The following is a 26,067-nucleotide window of genomic DNA, read 5'->3' as shown; positions in this document are numbered from 1 at the left end:
TTAGTGCAAAGCCCCAAACTAAAATATTATATAACTTACATATCATTTAGATTCCAAGGCAATTTTATAGAAAGCATTTTGCCTATGTATGTTGTTTAGTTCTTACCCTAGAAGATGTTTACTTCTTTAAAATGTTCCATTGAATTTTGGTTTACAAATGCAAATTGGTAAGTTTATAGAGCATAACGACATTCATTGATTTGTAAAAGGATGAAATTTCTTGAGGTTTCTATCAAGTTGCTCACCCAAGCCAAATCCTTTCACTCACTTACTCCTATTGCCTATACTGATTAATTTTTTTTTTTGGGGGGGGGGGGGAACTGATTTGCAATTCAAAACAGCCTCTCTTCAACCAGATAATTTCCTTGTACTGTAGGATTACATATATTCAGATAGACTAATTTCCATGCAAGGAGTTGAAGCAGTAAATAATAAAAAAATGTTACTGGGATGAGGAAAATGAACACGTGTCATCAAATCTTTATCTTTGTGGCAAAACCAAATTCTTTAAGTTTGAATTATGCAGTACAGTTTTGGATTCTCAGAACTTCTATATGTGGTGGCCTCAGCATGATGATTAAGGATGCATTAACATTTCACTGCTTGCCCCCAAAGGGGTCAGGCCTTGTAAAGCATTCAAACTGAATGCTTACTAAAACTCAAGAGCTGCAGAAGCTTTCAGTGCAAACATGTGGAAACATCTGAGGATGTTTATAAAGACTCAAGGGTGATGAGGCCAGAGGAGCATTTTCAGAAAGAACCAAAGCTATTATTCTACTTGGCAGAAATGCTGTGAGTAACCTCAGTACCCCACCAACGCCAACAATCTGTGGTTGGAAGAGAGGCTCTATCAGTGCCCTGGAAGCACCTGTGGTCTCCATCTTCATCATAGTCTCCTCCTATCTCAAATTAGATTTCTGGGCTTTCAGCAGGGCAAGTGGTGACAGAAACAAACAAGTGTGATACTGCCAGCCAAACTGTGTCTTTGTGGCAATGATATTGGTGGCGGGGAGGAGACTTGATTACACAAGAACAATATGGAATACTTAATGCTTATATCCAAAGAAATGCCGAAGTTATTCTGTATGTCCAAACTTGCTTTTGACTTTTGTTTTTCAAAAAATCCACTTAACATTGCCCTCCAAGGCTAAATATGAACACTCTTCTCAAAATGGAGAGTGTTGTAAAACCACTATTTGATACAAGAACCCCAGTGAAAGAAAATACATCTCTTAATGCCACATTGAGGCTGGTAATGCCAATGTATATCTTGGATCATGACTATTGTTCACTTGTATTGTATTGTAACAATAACTTAAACACCTGAGAAATAATGCTGTTGTAGTATGTCTTTTAGTCAGAAAGTTACATCATTAATGTATAACAGATTAGTCATCTGATGTCTCTGACCTATCTTCCACATCCCTTATTCTTGTGCATTGTATTTTAAATTTTAGGTTGTAAACTTGAGGATATGGATGGTTATATTACCTATCCTCTGAGCAATAGATTCAAATAAAAGGAAAAGAGATTTAACCTAAACATTAGAAAGAACTTCTTGAAGGTAGGAGCTGTTCAACAGTGGAACATGCTGCCTCAGAGTGTGATGGAGCCTCCTTCTCTGTTTTCAAGCAGAGACTGGATGGTGATCTGTTGGGAGTGCTTTGATTGTGTATTCCTGCATGGCAGGGGGTTGGACTGGATGGCCCTTGTGGTCCCTTCTAACTCTATGATTCTATAAATAAATATCCAAGGGGCAAAATAAAGGGAAACTTAATCATAAGCAATATAGTCCTAACAAGAAACTCCTGCTAGTAGATGTCTAGATGTCACAAGAGGCAGAGTGCTGGAACAGGAATACAAAAGAACTGGAGAAAGAGAAAAAGTAAAAACAAACTTGATATATTAAACTATGGTGGGGAAAGTTTAACTGAAGCCACACTTCCCAAGAAATAACACCAACAGGTTTCCAATATCAAAATGTTAAATAATAAATCAGTAACAACAGCTGAATGACAATTGCAGGATACGTATATTGGGTATGAAAATCTATCTTCTTTGCAATCATCCTTTACAGACTTTAACTTTTCATATACACAACAAAAAGCATTTCATGCATAATTGAAAACAGAACCCCAAAATATTAAGATATAGATAACATTAAAAGCCATCTCCATCTGGATTGTATCTTCTTATATCTATATTGTGTTTGGGGGAAAATCTTGCTCATTCTTCATCTCCATTTGTATATATCTACATTCTTATTCTCTCCCATCCACAATGTTAGATGCTCCACAGGAGATCCGTAACACACAATGATATTTCCTAAAGAAAATCAACTTAAAATATAATAAAAAACACACATGCAATGCATTGTTCTTCCACATTAAATGGCATTTATCAGCTCTAAGGCCATGCCATTTTCCCCCTGAAAATCTGATTTTACCTAAGAAGCACTGACATTTCACTTACTTCCATTTGCTAAGGTTCTAATTTAAAAGAAATCTAGTACCCATGCACTGAGAGAAGAATCTCATTCATATGTACTGGGAAGCAACTTACATTGTTGTAAACAGAACTGATGGTTCGACTGATATAGATTGATATGGAATTGTAGCCTTATTCTACAATATCTTCTCATTCAAGATTATTTTAATCAATTGTTCTTGTTGCGTGCCTTCAAGTCATTTCCAATTTATGGTGACCCTAGGGTGACTCTATCACAGGGTTTTCTTGGCAAGATCTGTTCAGAGAGTGTTTGCCTTGCCTTGAGGCTGAGAGGATGTGACATGCCCAAGGTCACCCAGTAGGGTTCCATGGCTGAGTGGGGATTCAAACCCTATTCTCCAGAGTCATAGTCCAGTGCTCAAACCACTATACCACAGTGGGTCCTTATCATCATTTTGTCATCAATACTGAAATTTAATTTTGAAACAGGAGCAATTTCTTCATGATGATCATTAAGATAAATAATTTTTCAGCAGAATATGGATGGCTTATTTCAGCCAAAGCAAGTACTAAGCCAATTTATAGAACACCAGTTGCCTTTCCAAACTGTTTGTGAAAGTTATGCCACTAGTTTGAGGCTTTTCAGGACTTACTTGCCACTTTCTATTTTCCCACCTATCACGTCTCCTAATAGAAAGCTGTTCAAAACAGAGGTTGCCACAAAACACCTTCATTCCACAGCAGACAAAAGCAAGATGCTGAAGAGATTTTGCAAAAAAAGGTGTTTTATATATTTTATCTATTATGTAAACAAGTAAACAAACACAGTACCGTCATTCGCCCTCAAATGGCAAGTAGATACCCTTGGAACATCAACTGCTAGGATGGGCAACTTGTGGCCCTTCAGATGTTGTCTTTATCCATCCCAACCTATGGTGACAGATGCCATCCAACCACATTGGGAAGTTGTCCATTCCTGCTTTACCCAAATCTACATTACAAATTTTAAATAATTTCCCACAAAGAATCCTTGCAACACGCAAAGAAAGGTTACACAGCTCCATAGAGGGAAGAAATAAAACTTGAGGTGTCTTGCATACACAATCTTCACAAAATGCTCAACATTAAAATACAGAAATGAAAGTAGTTCACCTAATATGTTACTCCATAAAGTAGTTATACAAAAGAACCATGAAGATACACAGTTATTGCTATTGGGCTTATTTAAAAATCTTATTCATGCCTTCACTGAGAATATACTAATATCATGGTTCTCAAAGCTTTAGTGGGCCTCCTTAGGGAGAGCCAGGCTATTTTTAGGATGTAGTATAGATTAAAAGAAGAGAACAAAAGGTGAAATAGAGGAACAGCTGCTAAATAACAGGGAGGGGGGAGGAGGATCATGTAAAAAGTAAACCAAACATACAGATTTAAAACAGGACAATTTCTATCAGTTATCAACACAAGGATGATTTTTAATGCATATCTAAAACTCATTCATGATCGAGTGATACACATTATTTCAATGTCAGGAAGAACTATAAGGCCTATACATCCAATTGCTAGTCCCATATACAGTATATTCAGTGGAACAATGGGATTTATGTAAGTGCTGATTGAAGATTCAGCAATTTATTAAATGAGCCTACTCTAGTTGTAACAAGTAATTTGATTTAGGCCCAAGTGGTAAATGAGCAGCTTTTTCTAAAACTGAATTGAATGTTTACTTTTAGTTCGATGTAAATCTCAAAGGTTACATGAAACTTTGTACCAGGCAAGAATATATGTACATTGCCATTAAGTATTTTGATCAACAATATAGTATTATTTTCATGATTTGCTGTAAACAACATTATTTTCATGTGTATTGTCTTTGGCTAGATTTGAAGAGGTCCCACTTTTTTTCTAATATTTAAAAATATTTAGCTTTGCTAGAGCTAAAACATATTGATCTAAGGTAGAAATGGGTAACTTGTGGACCTCTAGATGTTATCTCCCATCTACCCATTATGAATTATATTCATTCATGAAAATAATAATTCTATACTCATTCAGAATAGTCCATTCAGTGGTGAAGGAAGATGAGTCCACCAGCAACTGAACAACATCTGAAAGTCCACAAGTTGCCACCATGATAGATATTATCATACAGAAAATTTAAAAAATATTTCTAGAAGTATGGTATTGCATATTGTGTTGTCAAATAAATCATAGCTACATATATACTGGGAAGGAGTGAAAGGACAGGCCCAACACCATTGGGCCTGAAGAGGAAGAGCCCTCCCTCCTTCCAACTGTCATCTTCTGGCCTGAGAGGGAGTGAAAAGACAGGCTCAACACCATCGGGCCTGAAGAGGAAGAGCCCTCCCTCCTTCCAACTGTCATCTTCTGGCCTGAGAGGGAGTGAAAAGACAGGCTCAACACCATCGGGCCTGAAGAGGAAGAGCCCTCCCCTCCCTTCTTCCAACTGTCATCTTCTGGCCTGAGAGGGAGTGAAAGGACAGGCCCAACGCCATTGGGCCTGAAGAGGAAGAGCCCTCCCTCCTTCCAACTGTCATCTTCTGGCCTGAGAGGGAGTGAAAAGACAGGCTCAACACCATCGGGCCTGAAGAGGAAGAGCCCTCCCCTCCCTTCTTCCAACTGTCATCTTCTGGCCTGAGAGGGAGTGAAAGGACAGGCCCAACGCCATTGGGCCTGAAGAGGAAGAGCCCTCCCTCCTTCCAACTGTCATCTTCTGGCCTGAGAGGGAGTGAAAAGACAGGCTCAACACCATCGGGCCTGAAGAGGAAGAGCCCTCCCCTCCCTTCTTCCAACTGTCATCTTCTGGCCTTAGAGAGAGTGAAAGGACAGGCCCAACGCCATTGGGCCTGGCCTCGATTAAGAAAAAGAGCCCTCCCTCCAGTCCATCTGCCTTGGTCCAGACCTCAGAGGGAGAGAAGAATGCTGGACCTGATCCCCCACACCATTCCCTTCTCATTTTGTGCCGTGTCTTTTAGATTATAAGCCTGAGGGCAGGGAACCGTCTATTATCCCCTCTCTTGTAAGCCGCCCAGATTCCCAGTGATTGGGCGACATAAATAAATCCTATTATTATTATTATTATCATTATTATTATATGCCCAAGAAGTTTCAAAAGGCTTATTTTAAAAAGAAAGAGTAATTATTTTAGGAACATACAGAATTAACTATACAGTATATTTAGAAAAAGCTTTACACAATTAAATAAGTGTAGCTTTGGAATATTCTTACAAGAAACATTTTATGCCAGTAAAAACCACATCACTGTTGTTTCCTTGGAAACACAGCCTTTCACCTTCATTGCACAAAACCTTAACCAAAAGAGAACTCATTAATTAGGACCAAGGTTTAGTTATTTTAGGCCAGAATGATGTTAACATACAACTGTATTTTTATTATCAACAGGCATTTTAAAAGCTCGCTCAGCCCATTTACTGAATGAATAAAATCTTCATTATTCTAAAACAATTAGGCCAGTGTAATTGAATTATGTGTAGAAGTATTATTTTGTTGAATGAATATAGCCCACAGTCACTGTATTTTAGTACTGTACTAAAATACAAATAATATGATGAGGGCCAGTATAACATGTACAATCATTTTCAAACACCTCCATCTTTCTATTATTTTCTATTAACCTATATAAAATAAATATTTATATGAAAAAGTAAATTATGTTCCTTCACTGTATACCAATAAACCTGTAAATAAGGAGAAGCAGAACTATATAAACATTTCCGAATGAGTATATGAAAGAGTATATATTTATTTCTGAGTTTTTACTTTTTAGGTGAAAGATAACAGAAATTGTGATAACTCTCTAAAATATTGCTTGTACTGTACTAGCAAGAGAATAGCCATGTATAACCTTCATTCTAGACAAAGCTGTCACAATTGTGAAGGTTTGTCTTTGAAACTCAAGGTATAAATTTCTCTCCATCAGGGTAGTAGTTTGCCCATTCAAGTCTTCAGTAGCATACATAAAATATGAATAAATTATTTATTTGTAATGGTGTGGAGCCAGCATGGTTGTGGTGGTCTGTGCACTGGATACAACTCTAGAGACTAGAGTTCAAATCACCAATTGGTCATGGAAACCCACTAGATGACCTTGGGCAAGTCACACTCTCTCTGCCTCAAAAGAAGGCAAAAGCAACCCCCCTCTGAAAGAACTTGCCAAGATAACCCTGTGATAGGTTTGTCTGAAATATGTCAGAAATGCTTGACAGCAAACAGCAACAAAAATAGGGTGGAACTAGCTGTACCCACTACTAGCAGAACAAATCCCTGAGCCTCAGCATATACCCCATAACTGCTCTAAAGGACTGGCTTTTTCTCTGAGTAAAAGAATGTTAGATGTATGGAAAGGAGGCATGAAAGCCAACATAATGTAGTCTCTGGAGAATAGAGTTGAAATTCCCACCCAGCCATGGAAAACCACTGGGTGACCTTGGGCACATTGCATACTCCCAGCCTCAGAGGAAAGAAACCCTCTTCTGAACAAATCTTGCCAAGAAAACAATCAAACAGCTTCATTTATATACCGCTTCATACTGAACTGGTAGTGTCTAAGCGGTTTACAACTGTAAGCTAATTGCCCCCAACAAGCTGGGTACTCATTTTAGCGACCTCAGAAGGATGCAAGCCTGAGTCAAGCTTGAGCCCTGGCTAGTACTGAACCCGCAACTTTATGGTTTTGAGTGAGTGGCTGCAGTACAGGCATTTAACCACTGCGCCACCACCTGATAGATTCACCTTAGGGTCGCCATAAGTAAAAAACAACTTGAAACAACAATGGAAAGTGTGAAAATATATATATTTTAAATCCAAATAGAAAACTTTTTGTTATTTTATATAAGAGGCACCATTTCACTATGCCACTGTATTTAATAGGACTTAAATATCCATGGATTTTGAAAATCCCTGGGAGTTCTTGGAACCAAACTCCAGTAGATACAAAAGGCCTATTGGATAACACATTTATTTGATTTAATTGTATTTTATTTATTGGAAAGCTTGTGTTTTATTTTAATGATTGGTGATTATTGGATTATTTGAATTTAGTTTTGTTTGATCTTCAATAAATATCCTGAAAGGAGGATGGCTTATCTTCACATCTATTTTAATAACAATTTACGCTGTTGAAGTCTTGTTTTACAAAACAGATAAAATAATTATAGATAGAAGAAAATGCACCAAATGCCTTGCTTTCACTTTAGATGAATGAGTGAAGGAGAGTTGCCTGCCATATGAATCACATCGATTTATTTCAGGTTCCAGGCAGCCATGCTGTTAGTTGTAGCTTCAGAACTAAACGAGGTCTGTTGATGAATGCTAATGAGCTGCCTACAGCCATGCAGTACACTAGAGAGAAAGTCTTCACTGTTGGAGGTGACATGCCAACCACTGACATCAAGATGCCCTGATGTGACAAGTACCCAGAAAAATGTTTTGAGTATTCAAAATGCTGCCTGCACAAAAACTCCTTAATCAAATTACCTACTTCAGAGGATGCTGTGGAAATACTTCCAACTGAGGCTGAAGATGGGTTAATTTTAAAATTAAAAGTTTGAAATTATTGAGACTCAGGTGAAAATCATGTGCTTCCCTCAGATGTTGTTGGACTTCAAGTTTCCAGTGAGGAAAATACTATATGTTGTGTGTGTGTGTCCATGTTCTGAAATTACCACCTGTGGTTGCAACTTAGTGCATAATAGTTAATGACATCACCAGGTCCCACTCAATGACACCACCCCGACCTCTCCCTATGTCTTGGGTTGTGGACTGAACATCTCAGGGCCCAGGATGATCCTAGCCTAGTTTTTTTCCAGTGGTTTTATCTTACAGTTCTTTGTTTAAAGTCAGCTTCTGGAGCAGTAGTTTGGGAGAAATAAAGTCTGACATTGGGAGAGGAAGGCATGATGCTTTGCTTCATGATATTTCTGCAGTTTAAATGTCCCCCTGAAATTGCCATCATTTTTGCTGGGAGACACATCCATATCTAACAGCTGCTTCAGGGTTGAAGTTCCAGATGAAGTTTTGACAAATGATGGCATGTTGTCCATAGAAAGGATTTGTAGAACTTATCTTGCAGTGTGGCTGAAGGTTTTGCAGGGATGTATAGAACTTTTCAGGACTGGGAATTTTCAAGGATTTTTATCTTTGTCAAAAATGACTTGGATCATTAACTTGTATTTTGGAAGTGAGCTTTTCTCCAAATGTTGCTGATATAGCAAACCTCTGTACTCTAAGAGTATGGCTTTAAAACAAATTAAATTGGGAAAAGTAACTGCCCAGCTAAAAGACAAGAGACTGGGAAAAAATCTTCCTAAAATTTGAAAATTTAGTGCATTTAACAGAAGGAGCTAGCTCTTCAGAAGTAAACAAGCTACATGTCATTTCATGAAAATGGCATCCAATAAATTAATATTCATGTAATTGTATATAATAGTGGTTCTACAGAGGGAATTTCTAGTGGCATTAATAAGCTTCTGTGCCTTATTAATCTTCCAAATGCTTCTCAATGGAATGCCAGTTTTCCATGCATAATTCACTTCATTTATTAACAGTAATAAATGGTTTAACATATTTGGCATTTTATTTTCTTAGTTCTTTAAAATAAACAAATAATGCCATTCCTTCCTGTACTAGTTTTGAATGATTTCTTTTGGCTTTCATTAGCAGTTCCTGATGCCTGTGCCAACTTTTAACTTGTACTCAAAGATTAATAATAGCCTTTTAAACTTAACTGTCTTGGGCATCTTCAATTCTCTCTAACTGCTACTCTTGAATAAGCAGCACCAATCACCACGAAGCCAAGGAGTCTTTCATCCTTAAAAAGCTAATGGACTGCTGAACCTCAGGAAAGAACAATTTTGTATTAGTGACAAACAATACATCACCCTATGTGCAACTAGAATAAACACCAAAGATATATATGCATTTTGGAAAGCAGCTGTATTCCAGAAGAATCTTTTTCTACATCAAGTTATTTGTTCTTCACCTACTGTACACAGGATCCAAAACCAGGAACTAATAGCTTGGAAAAGTTACTTTTTGAATTCCAACTCCCAGAATCTCCCAACCAGTATGGTTCACAGCACCTAAAACATATGTATTGCTTATAATTGTAAACTGGTAGGTCATAAGAAACAATCAGTTATATCCTCAGTCAGAGGATCATCTGTTTAAATTGTATTATACAACTTTAGATAACTAATCATAAATATTATACACACACAGTGAAATAATTAACAAACAGCAAAATAATTAACAAATAGCTTGTAAAGATGAAACCTTTAAAAAGATGTACCTCTCCACCAAATGCATTTGAGAAAGAGAGCTCAAGTCTATCAAAGCTTGTGCTACCTAATTCTATTTTTCAGTTAATCTCAAAGGTGTGCAAGATCCTTTTGCATATTGATTTTCCAGATTAACCTGGCTATGTTTTTGAATTCTCTCATATACAGAAAGAGAGAGAGAGAGAGAGATGCGTACAGCAAACCTGATTCATTTAAAGCTCTTACTAGAATTTTATTTACAAAATATGGGAAACATATAATAATTGACAAATACATAATAAAATTAAAATGTCATCTCAAAAGCAGGGGGAGCAAAATGCTGGTAACTCCTACTATTTTCTCACCTTGAAACAAAAGTGGTTTTATAATACAGAAACTGTGATGTATAAATCTGAAACACATCCTTGTCTCCATCAATTTATAAAGTCACACAGATTTAAGAAAACTTCCTCTGAGCTACAGACTCATTCATTGCCTGCAAATCTTTTCAGAGACTCCTGTAGCCTATGAAAGAAGAAGTGGTGTTTGCCTCATTCTGTAGTGGTAGGATGTGACCACCACCCCTTGAATTGAGGGTGCCAATAGTCAGAGATTTAAGAATTTATAACATGAGATAAGGAATCTAATATAACCTATGAAGGTAAGTTGGGGGCAGGGAGAAATTCCTAGCATAAGCATTCATAAACTGCAGTCTGCTGGAAATTTCTACTGTGCCAATTCTTACAAGATGCTACTTACAAGACAAGCATGGCTGTTTTGCAATCAACACTGATGACATACAGAATTATAGCAACATTGAACAGAAGCATAGTCCATCCTTCTCTGTAGTCAAAGGTCCATTTCTTAATGCATCTGTATCATTACCTTCCATTATTTATAATTCTGATGTTCTTTTTTGCTCAGTATTTATCAACATTACATAATATCTGAATAGGAAACATTGCAGCAGAGAAGTCACAAACAGCCTGCCTTGATTAGGACCTGTTTTCATAATAGTTAGCTTTCCATGCTGCAAAACAATGTTATTCACCTTCACATATGAGATAAAATGAACAATTGTTGTTTTGCATTTTAAATTAGCTGTAACAGACTACATGAAAATATTAAATATCTGCCACTGCCCACAGATTTAACCAGAGGCAATGACAAAATAATTATGGGAATGTGGTACTGGGGGTAGATAATTATATGCAGAGAAAGAGTTAGGCATATAATGAAAACATGCAATTATGGAAGCAATTATTCAAGTGAATGTATAGGCAGAAATAAACCAAAGATATAGACCTGAGCCCCACAGGAAGTCCTAATTAGAGAAGACCCATGGAATCAATGGCATTTATCTATATGATGACTCACTATTCGCCAACTGATTCAGTTGGTCTACTCTCCTTTGCACTATCAAGAACATTCAGTTCATACAACACCCTATGCTCCATCACCCATAGTACTATACATCATTCTGGGTAACATCTGTAAGGCAATAATGGGGAAAGACATGTGACCTCTGACATGCTGTACTGCAAATCCCATCACCCTTTGACATTGGCTCCACTGACCAGGGATGATGGGAAAAGCACCACAGCTGGAGGACCATAGATTCTCCCACTTTTGGCCTAGAGATCTTTGGCAATCCCATCTTGAATTACCAATTCAGATATTCCTTTGACCCACACCGCAGTAAACACAAATGCCTACACAGCCTTTGTTCAGGATGCTGTTACCACTTACTCTCAACAGAACCATCTCACACTTATACCAGGTATACAAACCATTAATTAAGCTTTTAGACATTATTATCTAAACAACGTTATCTAAAAACAACGTTTTAACGTTAAAACAAACAACAAAAGTTGTCAAGCACTGGACATGGTTATAAACAGTACTATTACTTTACTGATGACAAACCAAAGCTTGGAAAAAAACCTTTTCTAGATTTCCAGTCTGTCACGGAGTCCAGAAAATGTTAATTTTCCAGGTTCTGTTACACAATTTTATGTGTAAACTCAACTGTTTACTGCCATCGAGTAGACTGACACTTTGTTGCTGTTGCATAATATTAACAACATTATACAGAAGATCAAGATGTTAAAACACATAAATAGAAATAATATTATCTTTTCTCTCACATTCACAGTCTCTTGTCTAATTTTCCAATTCCCAAATATCCATTCCAACCTCACTTTTTACCTAATTTATTCAAGCTTATTAACAATTTCACCATTCGTAACAGCACCGTGCGTCACACCATCAACCAGTCTTTATCCCTATGCAAATACACCAGATATTCCACACCTGTCAATTACTACTAAAACAAACCTCTGACACTCGCCACATTACCTTACAGTGCAACAGATGTGGGAATCAGAGTGGTGCAATGGTTTGAGTGTTGGAATAGGACACTGGAAGACCAGGATCTGAATCCCCACTCAGCCATAGAAACCCTCTGGGTAACCTTGGGCAAGTCACACACTCTGAGCCTTAGAGGAAGGCAAAGAAAGACAAACCTCCTCTGAAAAAATCCTGCCAAGAAAACCCCATGATAGGGTCTCTTTAGGGTCACCATAAGCCAGAAATGACTGGAGGATACACAACAACAACAACAGTAACAACAGTGTGGACAACAACTCAAATTCTGGGGGCTATACAAGCATCCCGCTAGATTGAGGACAGTCACACCTTCCCCTCCTCAGGGGGAAAAATTACAAAATGCATTTTTTTTAAAGTAAATTTTAATTTGCCACTTTTTCTCTTTAATATTCAAACTGAAAATACTTAGTTGTGTGCTTTAACTGAAAGCCAAAACTTGAAAAAAGTACTTTTTAAAATATAATTTAACTTTTTAGATCAAGCCATTAAATTCAGTCTACGTCTAGATAGGAACATAATATTAAAGAAAATACATCTTAATCAATCTGATCTTTATTCCTAGTAACAAAGCAGCTTTTTAAAGTGTTTAATGTTGCAAATGCCACTAAAATAATCAAAGCTCCTTCTTTCTTGAGGATGGGTGTCTCAAGTTGCAATTCTGAAATCAGTTCTTCCAAGAGTGGATCACATTATGACATAACATATGCAGTTTGGACAGCTATAGCAGTTACTAGACAAGGAAACTTGGCGCTAATTTTACTAACTAATGGCTTCATGTATCCATCCCTGAATATATATTTTATTGACACACTCTTGAAGCCTATGAACATTGCCTATGACTAATCAACATCTGCTAGGCATCCATAACTTATAATTACCGGAGGCAGAACAGAATCAAAGTTGCTAAAACATAAAGGTACAGCTGGGAAAATAAACTCTAAAATTATTATTTCAAAACTTTCCAGTTTGAATGAGATGGTGGGGGGTGGGGGGTGAGTATATAAAATTCAGCAACAGATACCTTAATGTGTGGATTTTAAAAGTTTGTGCAGCTTTAGAACAGACACAGGAAAAAGTACTCCCAAAATGAAATTAAGCTATTTAATAATAAGAAATTCAAACAAAATATTGACAGTTGAAAAATTGGTTTTCTTTGGGAAAAAATAATTTATGGGGGGAAAAACCTGACAAGTAACATGTGCCATTTTGAGTGTTGCACTGGAAATGAACAAAATATTTATGACTTCTTAACAGTGGAAGCAAACCTCCGCAGTATGCTTTCCCATCTTTCAGTACAAGGTTGCATAACAGTGTTCCTGCTAAACCAGAAATGCTTCAATATTCAGACCTGATTTTCTTGCCATCATTTCTGTTTTTCTTGACTGTGGAAAATAATATCTTTCAGGGACAGCACAGTTAACCTAAATATCCAATTGGACAATGCTTGCAACACTCTTGAGAGACCTTTCCTCTTGTTAACTACAATACCTCTCATGGTTGTGAAGTGTAACATCATTACAGGCTTTCAAACAGAGAGTCGGTTTGTGAGGTAAAAACAACAGTGACTCATACACACCCCTTGTAATCTTGCTAAATAAAGCTACCAGAGAACAAAGCTGGAATGCTGCCTCTGGCTACATTTGTGGATGCATCAGGCTACATGGCACAAGATTAAGAATCAAGGAAGGCTATCTTGAAATCACCTTTGCTCTCTTGCTGTTCATTCCATGACCAGGGCCATAGATAGATGCAGGGAAGAATACAGAAATGTTTCTTGGTGATGTTATGACCTTGAGTATCCTAATATGCAATTAAGACTTGAATCTTTTCATGATTTTTTTTTAAAAAAAACTCTCAAATGTCCAGTTCTCTTCTGCCTTTTATACAACTTCCCTTTCTTCACAACCTGAAATTCAGCACTAATTCATGCAAATAATTGGCATTACAATGACCTCCAGCTGAAAAACCAGCAATAAGCCCAGATCCACTGTGTTCAAGATTTTAGAAGATCACCTGGAGTCTATAGGGATACTGAGGAAATGTGCATGCACAAAGTCCCTACCTACCACACCGGGGACTTACCAGATCTCCATGCATCAAGCAGAAAGGTCTACTGAGAGCTCCACAACTTTGACCGCTGGACAATGATTGAAGAATTGGTAATCATGCCATATTAGGGCAGCCATGTTTGGCTGAAGGTAATTAAAAACATCTTGAAGATCTTTTTGGTCAACAAGCAAAGCCATGGTTATAGTTATGTGTGTTGGGAGACATTTGGAGTAGGACCTTTGTACATGCTCACACCCCCCCCCCAACCTTTTAGCCCATTTGAACAGGGCTACCCTCTACTCAGAAAGTATAGAACAAAACACTGAGACTAGGAGGTTTGAACTGACCCTGAGGCTCTCAACAATAAAAACAATTTCCACCATTTTAAAAAAACTGATTTCAAATAAAAAAATACACTATATATATATATACACACACACACACACACACACACACACACACACACACACAGTCTGCTAGTACATAGGGAAAAAAGCATGGACAAAGTTTGTTTACCATGGCATCTCAATATGGACAGTCACATCCCAATGTGCTGAGAACTCTGGTTTGTATCTTACCTGACAAGCCAGAGGTTGTTCTTAAGTTTCATCTCTGGCCTTTTTCACAGAAACAAGGTAGAATTTGAGCTGTATCCACACATTTACATGTCATGATAAACAAATGTCATTCAGACAGTTGTAGTACGAGCAATTGGCCTGCTAGTTCTCATAAGCTAAAATTCTTTAAAGTTCTTGCTTGCTGTGACTGCCAAAAATGACCACAATTGTAAATGATCACAATTGCAATTTCCCAATTATGGTTGCCCCCCCCCCCCCCCAAAGTAAATGCAAAGACAACTTTGGAAGAAAAGAATGAAAGAGAAGAGTGGCTATAGATTTTAACCCATAACTCATCTATTCCCCAGTGGCAACCCATTCCCAAGGTTTCAAGAAAATGTTTGTCATTACACAGGATCCAACTTCTGCCATTAGAAATATGGCTGCAACTCAACCTTTTAGCCTCATGTTATCCTAGCTACTATTCTATACAGTTCTATACCCCCGGGGAAGGAATTTAACAAAAATATGAAGCACCTGGGATAAACAATTCAGCTTGCCTAGAAGACAAAGTAAGAGCAGCAATTATATATAAAACTAGAGAGTCAAGCTGATAGATGCTAAATATCTTCTCAATGTCAAGAACAAAGACCACATGCCATTTATCCTGTACAAAAGCCAGCTTTTGATGAATGTTTTCCATTAACAGGAAGCCAATGGTAAATTATATTACCTTCTAGCTAATATCCTTGAAATACCTATTCCAGGTAACTTAATGATTCAGCATAAATCTTTTGAATTTATTGTCTTGGGAATTATCTCAGTCACCTAAGCAAGACTTGAAGGGATCACCCTATTATTAGCCTGTTAGTAACTATCTACTGTACTAATAAATCACAAAAGTGATTATAGTTACTGTATAGGACAGCCTCGCATGTAAATTGAGGGTAGGTTTTGGTGTCAAAAATCTGGAGTTTAATATTACCTGTGGATAAGTCAAGGGTGAAACTGGAGGGCATGTAATGAGGCTAAGAAGAGGTTTGGGGAGTGAACATTCCCTTCTCCTGTGCCTTCCCCGCCCGGCTGCCCTCTCTGGAGGAATAAGGCTGGGAACAGGCTTAGGAAGTGAACACTCCCGCATCCTGCTACTGTATTGACTCATCTGTAAATCAACCCACGTTTTTGGGGTCACTTTTGTAGTATAAATTTTTTTTTACTTATAGATGAGTATATAAGGTATACAGTAGCCACTTGGTATCTTCTGGGGTTCCAGGACCCCCCATGGATACCTAAATTTATGGATGTTCAAGTCTCATTAAATATAATGCCATAAAATGGTGTCCCTTATATAAAATGGCAAAATTAAGGTTTGTTTTTTGGAATGTAATTTTTAAAAATATTTTCAAGCTGTAGATGGTTGAATCTGTGGATAAAGAATCCATGGCCTATTGTATAACCACATACACAATAAAATAGAAGGCATGGAAGCCAATGAAACAGAGACTTATGTAATACAGGTTCAGACGCTGGCATTTGAGAAAAAAAGCAGATGTACAAAGCCTATATTTTAGTTTTTTAAGGTCTAGTGTTATTAAAACCATAATAAACAGCAATGCAATATTAAACACAAAATCACACAGAATGCCTCTTTCACTTACTACCAGTGTGATTGAACTAAAATTATATATTTTCTCAAAAGACCAGAGTTGCTACAATAGAGTCATTGCAACCTACAGAGTAAATAATATCCCAGTCAAACAAGTAAAAATCTACATAGTATTCAAAGAGCAACGAAATGCTTGAACAAAAAAGAACGCCATGGTACACTGAAGACAAACACATTTCTTTCTCATTCTGGCATTTGGCAGATGTAAGTGTACGTGGTTATATAATGAAAAATGTTTGCAAATAGTTGGTCATCAAATAAATGCAAAGAATACAAAAAAAATTATTGTGTGTGTGCTATATGCATGTACGTATTACAAGAATTACATTTTTTAAACACTTCGGGTCAACATCAAAATATATCTCACCTACTTCTATTCATTGGATTACATGGTTCCATTGTTAAATTCTGCCATCTCACTTCTACATTTATCTGTGAATACAGGATATCACTTCATATAGCTGGAAAATGGGCTTATGCAAGAATCTTCAGTGTGCAAGCAGACTTTGTGTTTATTTTGCTACAAAATGCAAAAACCAGCTATCACTTCTATTTAGATGGCTTATGCTTTTATCATGATAGATAAATAAGGCTTCCTAAAGAGTTCCTTAAACAGATACAGGAAGAGCTAATGACCTGTGGATATTTTGGCAGGCAAAATATGTGGAGCCCTGTGGGATTCCTATTTTGAAATGACATTTACATCACAGCATATTGCACTAAACAGTAATAGACCTAAGAGGCAGAAATATGCTCCACAGTAGTAACTTCTAGATCTCTCTAAAAGTCTCTCAGATAAATCATCTGCATTTTGTCATTTTGAGTCACATGTTGCTACCCATCAAAGCTGAAAAATATGCTCTCAGCAAACTGCTCATGTTAAATAAACAGTAAATCTGAACTAAATAGCATTCCTGAACATTTAGAAAAATGTTATGTTTTTAACAGCCTTGTGCCCTTTATGCATATGTACTCATCTACAAATGTAAGTGCAGAGAAGAAACTTAAATTATGTCTCTGGGAGCCAACAAAACACATTAATTACTCAAAGAAATGCAAACATCAAGATCTTTGGATTGAGCTATTTTATAATAGGAGAAAGTAGTTATTTATTTGATATTAGCACCTTGCCAAGATTGGCAATTAGTGCATGGGTTAGGGTGCAGCTAGCTCCCAACTCCAATGAAATTATTAATGATATTCATAGAATCATAGAATCGTAGAGTTGGAAGAGACCACAAGGGCCATCCAGTCCAACCCCCTGCCATGCATATTAATAATATCCTGGCCAATATTATAGCCAATATTATAGTATAGTTATTACAAAAATATCACTTGCCACCTATGATAAGCCCAGCTTTCTCCAAAATTCATTTCAGCATACTGATGTAACTGGAAATCAGATCAATGTGTTTCAGATGTTATCACTGAAAGGAATATAGCAAATTGATTCCCACAACTTTCTATAATAGTAATATAATGAATGGATTTAAAATTTTACTGTCCTTTGTCTCAGTCCCCTAGGTCCAAGAAGGGGAGTGACTTCTCTCTGCATTCCAAACCAACAACAGAAACAATATTGGATACAAAATGTAGGTCTGTGGTTCTAATATGGAGCAAAACAGATGGACCCTGATTGCTGTGGGACTGCCATAGGGATGCAGCAACCAGACACCATGGTTCCAAATTGGCTGCAAAACTGCTCCTTTTGTGACCATGTTTGGGCCATGTTAGGTGGCCCCGGGGTGGCCTTTGTGTGATTTGGGGACATGCGTCATGTGCACACCCCACTCCCCAGATCTGCCTGAGAGTAGCCATTTTGGGCCCTCTGTTTGAGGCCATGGTCTCTTTTCTTCTCCTGCATGATTTGGAAAAACATTTTTGACTGATGAAGAAGCCAGTGGAGATTGGAAAGCCTGCGTGATGTATTTCATGCATTTCAGTGGGCCAATAATGGTATTGCTCATTTGTAGATTTAGTATTTTGTTACATCGTGAGTAAGGGCCAGAACAGACAGGACAAAATAAACCTGCTTCAGGTCACTTTGGATGTTTGTTGTTTAAATGATGCATGCATTCTAAGAGGCCACAAGCCGTGCCAAAGCCATGCTACAGTCCTAAGGACTGGAGCGCAGCTTTGGCACAGCTTCTGGCCTCTTAAGATGTGTGTGTCATTTAAAGAGCATACCTCCAAAGTGACCCACAGCAGTTTTATTTTGGCCTATCTGTTCGGGCCCTAAGTTAGCTTTTGAAAGGTTAGTTCTCTGGAAGAAGAAATGTAGTCAGAAAAAGGGAGGTCTATCTTGTGAAATTGTGACTCAGCATAAGATTGTTCAGAAACACAAAAACAAAATAAATAAATCAGTCTAGTTCCTACTGTTTAAGCAAACAACAAGAAGACTGAGAAGGTTATCGCATCAGTGCCTGAAACGTTTCTATTCTGTTCCGAAAACGTTTCAAGATGTAACGTTATGGGAACGGATATTGTCGCATTCGAAAATGTAAAGCGTTCCGAGAACGTAACGGGAACACAATTTACTGCATTTGTCCTTATAGAAAGCGTGATAAGTATGAGAACGTTTCAATATTTGCACATGCGTATTTGTAACAGTGTATTCTTGTTCATGAGTACCACATACACAGAACAAAAGGCTTTTACAGGGAGATATTTGTGCAAACACAACCTAATCTTTTTATATACAAGATACATATAGACACACACACACACACACGTATACACACATATAGTCCGCAATCTAATCTATATATACAATATATATATATATATATATATATATATATAAAATATGCATATATATGTATATATTGTGTGTAATATATTTATATTATATATAATATATATTTTGTATATATTACATATTTAAAATATGTATATTGTATATATATTGTATGTATACTTTTAGACACACACACACACACACACATATATATATAAAAATGTTATACATATACATAAACATAGGGTTGCCATCCCTGGGGACCTCCAAACTAGGAAAAATGTAGGACAATGTTTTAAAATGTAGGACTTTTTAAAAAAAAATTCCTGGCCAGGAAATTTTAAAAAGAAGGTCCTACATTTTTAAACCTTGTCCAGGGCCAGGCTAGAGCTGGGGAGACAGCCTCTCTCAAGCTCCAGCCAGGCTTTGGAGGACTCTGCAGTCGAGGAGCCCCATCCAAGTCCAGGCTAGAGCTTGGGAAACAGAATGCAGGGAGGGAAGTCCTTTCAGCCAATCACAACAAGGCAGAACATGGGAACGGAAGTAAGAACGGATTACATTACCACTCTGACATTTCTTGGACCGTTTTAAAAACGTTTCCACAAGCTTGGATCACTTTCTCATCCGTTCCCTCCGAGGAACACATATGGAACACTTTGAGGGGTATGTAGAACGCGATGGGAACCCGATGGGGACAAAAACGTGCGGTAAAGTTGAAAGTGTTCCGTTCCAATCGGGTTCCAAAAATGTTCTCGGAACGCAATGCGATAAACTCCTGAATTTTAAGGTCCTGGATTACAAAGTATGCTAAAGTATTGAATTTCAAAGTATCTTCAGAGGAAATAAAAATGATGCACCTATGAATTTATGAAAAGCTATGAGAAGTTCCAGAGTGGAAGGAAAATATAATCTAAAGTAGGGATTTGTTTATTTATTTGCCTTGTTAATAAAAGATCATAACCTCCATCCAGCTTTCTATTAGCATGCTAATATAAATAAACCTGACTTTGGTCACTTAAGAAAGTAAAGCAACACCTTGCTGAGGTTTGATTCAAGTTCAATACTATTAATGGCTTCATCTTATAGCAAAGGTCTGTTTCTGCTCCATATCTGTTCATATCTTCTATACTTCTAGCTATGCCTACTTAAGCTTTTTGATACCCATCTAACTGTTCTTGCAATGAACTCTCATATCTCAGCTTATCTTAACATGTGAACAGTTGTGAAAATGGCATCAAAAAGGTGGAAAGATATCCAGAATAATATCATCAGTTTCATCAATTAAGACTTCTAAACATTTCATTTCCAGAAGTTGTATCGTGTGTGTGTATGTGTGTTGGACATGTGTGTGTGAAAATCTGTTTACATGTGCATTGTGGAAAATAAAATCCCAGTAAGGATGGGAAAATATTTGATAATAATTGAAAAAAATGGTTGAAAATGTATTTAATAATAATAATAATAATAATTTGTTTTATTTATATACCGCTATTCCAAAGATCATAGTGGTGAACAGCAAGTAAGCTAATTAGCAAGTAAGCTAATTTGCCCCCAACAGTCTGGGTACTCATTTTAGCGACCTCGGAAGGATGCAAGCCTGAGTCGAGCTTGGGCCCTTTTGCTGGTCTTGAACTCGCAACCTTGTGGTTTTGAGTGAATGGCTGCAGTACAGGCATTTAACCACTGCGCCACCAGGGCTTAGAGAGTGTTTGGACTGATGAGAATCTTTGGGACTTATTTTATCCAAAATTCACACTTCTTTGTAGAAAACAGGATTTTCCATATGGAAAGCAGCATTTTTATGCAAAAATTAATACTTCTGGGAAGACTTGTTCTTTTCCTGGGCAGATAATGCTGTTTCCTGGATAAAAATGCTGTTTTCTGTTCAAAACCACCACACATGTACATTTTATGCAGAATAAATCCCAAATTGTGAGTAGTCTTCAAAAATTGTAGTTTTCAAATATGCTCTTATGAGAGGAAGAAAATTGCTAAATTTACTTGTTGCTTCTTTTGAGAATGAAATGAGTGAAGAATTATATCCCTGCTTGCCAGTACACAATTATTCTATCACTTTAAGATAACAAAATGTACACTCTCTGCTGTGATGGCCAGAAAAGTCACTCATAAATTTGCTATCAAAGCAATGAAATCACATATGAGATGAAAAGGAACATCTGTATTTCATCCTGAACTATTTCAATTAGTTCATTTTTACTTTTGTTTTACCAGCAAATCATAACAAGCCTGCATACACTGAGAAGCAAAATGTTAAACAAAAATGAAATTGAAACCAGATTGCAAGTTTAGTTAGACACATATGCTCATGGTCAGTGTAAAATATATCAGAAAGAAAGACAAAAGCTTGTATTGCCTCCCTAATTCAAAAATAAATCTTACAATGGCAATTAATGAAATGTGCATCAATAATATTTTTATATAAACTGGCAAACTGTAGAGGGGGAAATGTTAATCTAGGTCTGCCAACTATTATTTTCTGTCAAAAAGATATTTCTGGAGGAATGATCACTGCACCTCAGTAAAAGGAAATTAAAACCATCATGTTCACATACAGAGGCATCTAATGCAGGGCTAGAGAACTTTTAGACCCCCAGATGTTGTGGACTTCAATTCCAATGGAGGAAAAAGATATTTGAAAACAAAACACATTTCAGGCTGACAGGCAACCTGGGTCCTTTCATACTATATAGCAGGGCAGTTTAACCTCAGATAATTTTTGGTTTTAACCTTCAGTTTTCTTACTACTCATCTACCCTCTTCAAAATATAGATAAAGAGCACTGCATGCCTGTTACAACCTAGTTAAGAGTCATGTACAGGAGTATTCATGGGAACATAAAAATGTCAGGCCAAAGACATATCTGTTCTAGTGTTTTATTCTGGATGACCAGCAAGATGCATATGGAAAGTTCACCAGCAGGACAAGTGTGTAATTATAATAATAATAATAATAATAATAATAATAATAATAATAATAATAAATTTTTATTTATATACCGCCCTGTGGCGAACCAATCCGGGCGGTTTACAGCATTAAAATAACATACAGCATAAAAACAGTTTATTTCCCTCCCCCCTTAAAAAGTAATTAAACAACATATCTAATTTAAAACCACAATAACTAGTTAAAATAACAATAAATTAAACAAAATAATACCAACCAATAAACCACTGCAACTTCAGTTCTAAAGAAAAGGGGGCTTTGGAGACATTACTGAGGAGGGGGAAATCCTAAGATCCTGAGGCCGGGATATTTCAGTCTGGGAAGGCCTGCCTGAAGAGATCCGTCTTGACAGCCTTTTTGAAGCTGTCCAAAGATGTTAATTGACGGATCTCATCCGGCAGGCCGTTCCAGAGCCTAGGGGCGACAACAGAGAAAGCCCTCCGGGAGGTCGCCGCAAGCCTCGATTTTTGAGGCTGCAACAAGTTCCTCCCAGAGGACCGGAGAGCGCGGGGAGGATTGTATGGGAAGAGGCGGTCTCTGAGATAGCTTGGACCCAAGCCATTTAGGGCTTTAAAGGTAATAACCAACACCTTGTACTGGGCCCGGAAACCAATAGGCAGCCAGTGGAGGGACCTCAAAACCGGAGTGATATGGTCCCTTCTGGATGTTCCTGACACAAGCCTGGCTGCCATGTTTTGAACCAGCTGTAGTTTCCGAACCAGGCACAAGGGTAGCCCCATGTAGAGCGCATTACAGAAGTCAAGGCGTGAGGTTACCAGCGCGTGCACAAGTGTCTCGAGATCCCTTACTTCCAGAAAAGGGCGCAGCTGGCGTATCAGCCGAAGCTGATAACAGGTGCTCCTGACCGTCGCATTAACCTGATCTATCATCAGGAGCGACGAGTCAAGGAGCACCCCCAGACTGCGAACGCAGTCACTAGAGGAGAGTGTGACCCCGTCCAGGACTGGTGGTTGCAACCCAATTCTTGGTTTCGGGGCCGCTACCGTGAGCACCTCCGTCTTGTTCGGATTCAGCTTCAATCTGTTTTTCCTCATCCAGCCCATTACCGCCCGAAGACATTCATTGAGAGAAGAGATGCCATTAGAATTCGAGGCCGACGAACGAGACATGGAGAAATAGATTTGGGTGTCATCAGCGTACTGATAGCACCCAGCACCATAACTCCGTATGATCTCACCCAGCGGCTTCATATAGATGTTAAACAACATTGGGGACAAAATAGCTCCCTGAGGGACTCCACAAAGGAGCTCCCTCTTTCTGGAGCTACTGTCCCCAAACAGCACCCTCTGGGACCTGCCTGAGAGGTAGGACCGGAACCACTGCAATGCAGTGCCTCCGATACCTAATCCCCCCAAGCGGTCCAGGAGGATGCTGTGATCTATCGTATCGAAAGCCGCTGAGAGGTCTAAGAGCACTAACTGGGTCACACTACCCCTGTCAATGCTCAGACGCAGATCGTCAGTCAAGGCAACCATGGCAGTCTCAAACCCAAAGCCTGTCCTGAAGCCAGTTTGAAATGGGTCTAGATAATCGGTTTCATCCAAGACAGCTTGGAGCTGAAGAGCAACCGCCCTCTCGATTACCTTGCCCTATCTCCTATCTCCCATTTCTTCCAGCATCTACTTTATAGAGGCATAGTTCCTCTATTAGTGAAAGTAATATATTGCTACTGTGACTAATTATCGTAGTCTTATCCACTGTCAACTAGTTTAATTCTCTTCCAAAGTTTTGAAGTTGGTGGCCATCATTACATGGAGCTACATCCACAATTTGTTCATGCTTTGGAAAAGAAGAGGCTGCTTTGTCTTGCCCTGAAGTTCTTATCATTCAGTTTCAGTGGACAGCCTTACGTTCTACTATTATGAAAGTGCAGAGTTTTAGGAAATTACTTTTAAAATGTACGTATTTAGTTACCGTTGTAGTTCCAAAGGCCCCAGAATAATTGGTTACCATTGCAGTCATAATTTTAAAAGTATTTTACTGCTTCTCAAAAGTAACTAAAATACTGGTGCTGGGGTTACTTTTCAATAATGCCATCTCACATCAGCCACACACTAGGCCAGTATTTTCATTTACTGTAATTATCTACTACAACCCCAGGAACTCTTTCTTGTTCAGTAACTACAAGTTCAGAGTCTATGAGAATATATTTGAAGTCAGGGACTTTTGTCCTCAAGTTCACTGCTTCACACACACTTATGCTGAATCCTATTTCCTATTTTAATGTTCTATTCACAGTTTTGAGAGATTCTTTTGGAGCTCTTCAAAATTCATTTTTGTTCTAACCATCTTAAAGAATTCGTCATCAAACTCACCTACTCAGCTCTCACCAGAAACTAAAGAAATACTGATCCTAGTACAAATCCTTAGGGAACCAACCTTAAATCTCCTTTTCTTGTGAGAATTTTCCATTTAATCCTACTGTCCTCTTTCTGTTCTTTAACCAGTTACCAGTCTTTCTTGTTATCTCATGGCTGCGAAGTTTACTCATGAGTTTTATATGATGGGCTTCACAAAAGGTTTCTTGGAATCTTAAGTAAACAGTGGTTACACCTGTTTTATTGGCATTCTGGTGCCAATTCCTGGTACATACGTTTTATTGGCTTTATCAAAAGAACTGTAGCAAGTTAATAGGAAAGCTGATACCTTTCCATAAGCCATTTTAAAATTATTTTAACAGGAGTTGTCCTTCTATATGTTTGATTACTTTATGTTTAATAACACTTTCCACCAATGTATGTGGAACAGATATTAGACTTACCATCCTAGATCCCCCTTTTACAAACTGGCATCTCATTCATCATTGTCTGTTATCTGGTATTTTTTTTACAAGAACACCTTCATCTCTTGTTGTATCCTTGTAAATTATTTTAAGCCACCTAGAAATGATTTTGTAACAAAGGTGAGATATAAGTCCAATAAATATATAAATAGCTATTACTTTTTCTTTCAGTCTCTCTGATTTCTTTCCTGAAAGTATCAGTATAGACACAAGTATCTGATCTCCATATTCTGCAATGAAGGCAGATGAAAATAATTCCTTCAATTTCCCCCAATTTCCTTGTACTTTCTTTTTTTAAAATACTGATTTAACTCTACAACATCCAACAATCTACCTGGTTCCTTTGTCAGTTTCCACATCCTGAGCCATTTGACGAACTCCTTGTTACTTGTTTTGGGATTGTCAGTGTGTTAATGTTAGTTATTTCAATAAAGAAATGCTTTTCTATTTCTACTGTTATGTAGTTTTATTTTTTATAGATAATGGAAAATCTTATACTACTGACAGGCCACATTAATAATAGATCAAAAATTCTTTCAACACACAGAAATGTTTTTGTCCCAGTTAATATCAAGAAAGAAAGTATTGCCACTGAACTTACCCATTATATCATTCATTTAAAACTGATAGGATAAATCCCCAAGATGCAACTCTGCTAACATACTCAAGGTCATTGGAATGCTCTTAGTTAAAAATCCATTTGAGGAAGATCTATAAGCATTACAGCCAACAACAAACAGCAATCAAACTTGTGTTCATCGCTTTAGCCCAAAGCAACTTATTTTCAGTGATGTCAAAGGTGGCTTTTATATAAAAGGAAACAGTAAACACATCCATCATGAACAGTCATATATTTGTAAATGACAGGCTAGAGGACAAACTATTCCAAATGGGTCAGTGATAAAATCCATTGACAGATATTTAGCCTATAATCTGTAGCAACATTAATAAAATTTAAAGGCCCATAACTACTATGGATCAACTGGCAGGAACAACCTTCTTATAGCTGAGATCTTATTCTGCTCAAATTTCAACCCCAAAGAATTCAACTTAATTCATGGATTCAAAAAGGTTACATATGTTACCAGTAACCCAACACTTAATGTTATTTTTGAAGATCTCATGAGGGATATTATCTTCCTATAAGACATTGTTGG

The 26,067-nt window shown here is 37.6% G+C and overlaps 1 protein-coding gene across 3 annotated transcripts in view; it reads right to left on the bottom strand.

Annotated features, from left to right (window-relative positions):
- The window catches only part of PDE4B (phosphodiesterase 4B), a 330,845-nt gene that overhangs the window by 142,374 nt on the left and 162,404 nt on the right, over positions 1-26,067 (bottom strand). The window lies entirely within an intron of this gene.

This window comes from Sceloporus occidentalis, unplaced genomic scaffold (genome assembly GCF_023333645.1).
Source record: "Sceloporus occidentalis isolate IW3139 unplaced genomic scaffold, rSceOcc1.0.p SCAF_3, whole genome shotgun sequence".
Taxonomy (NCBI): Eukaryota; Metazoa; Chordata; class Lepidosauria; order Squamata; family Phrynosomatidae; genus Sceloporus; species Sceloporus occidentalis.
Note: the sequence above shows the minus strand (reverse complement) of the source record. Positions and strands in the feature narration are given on the sequence as shown.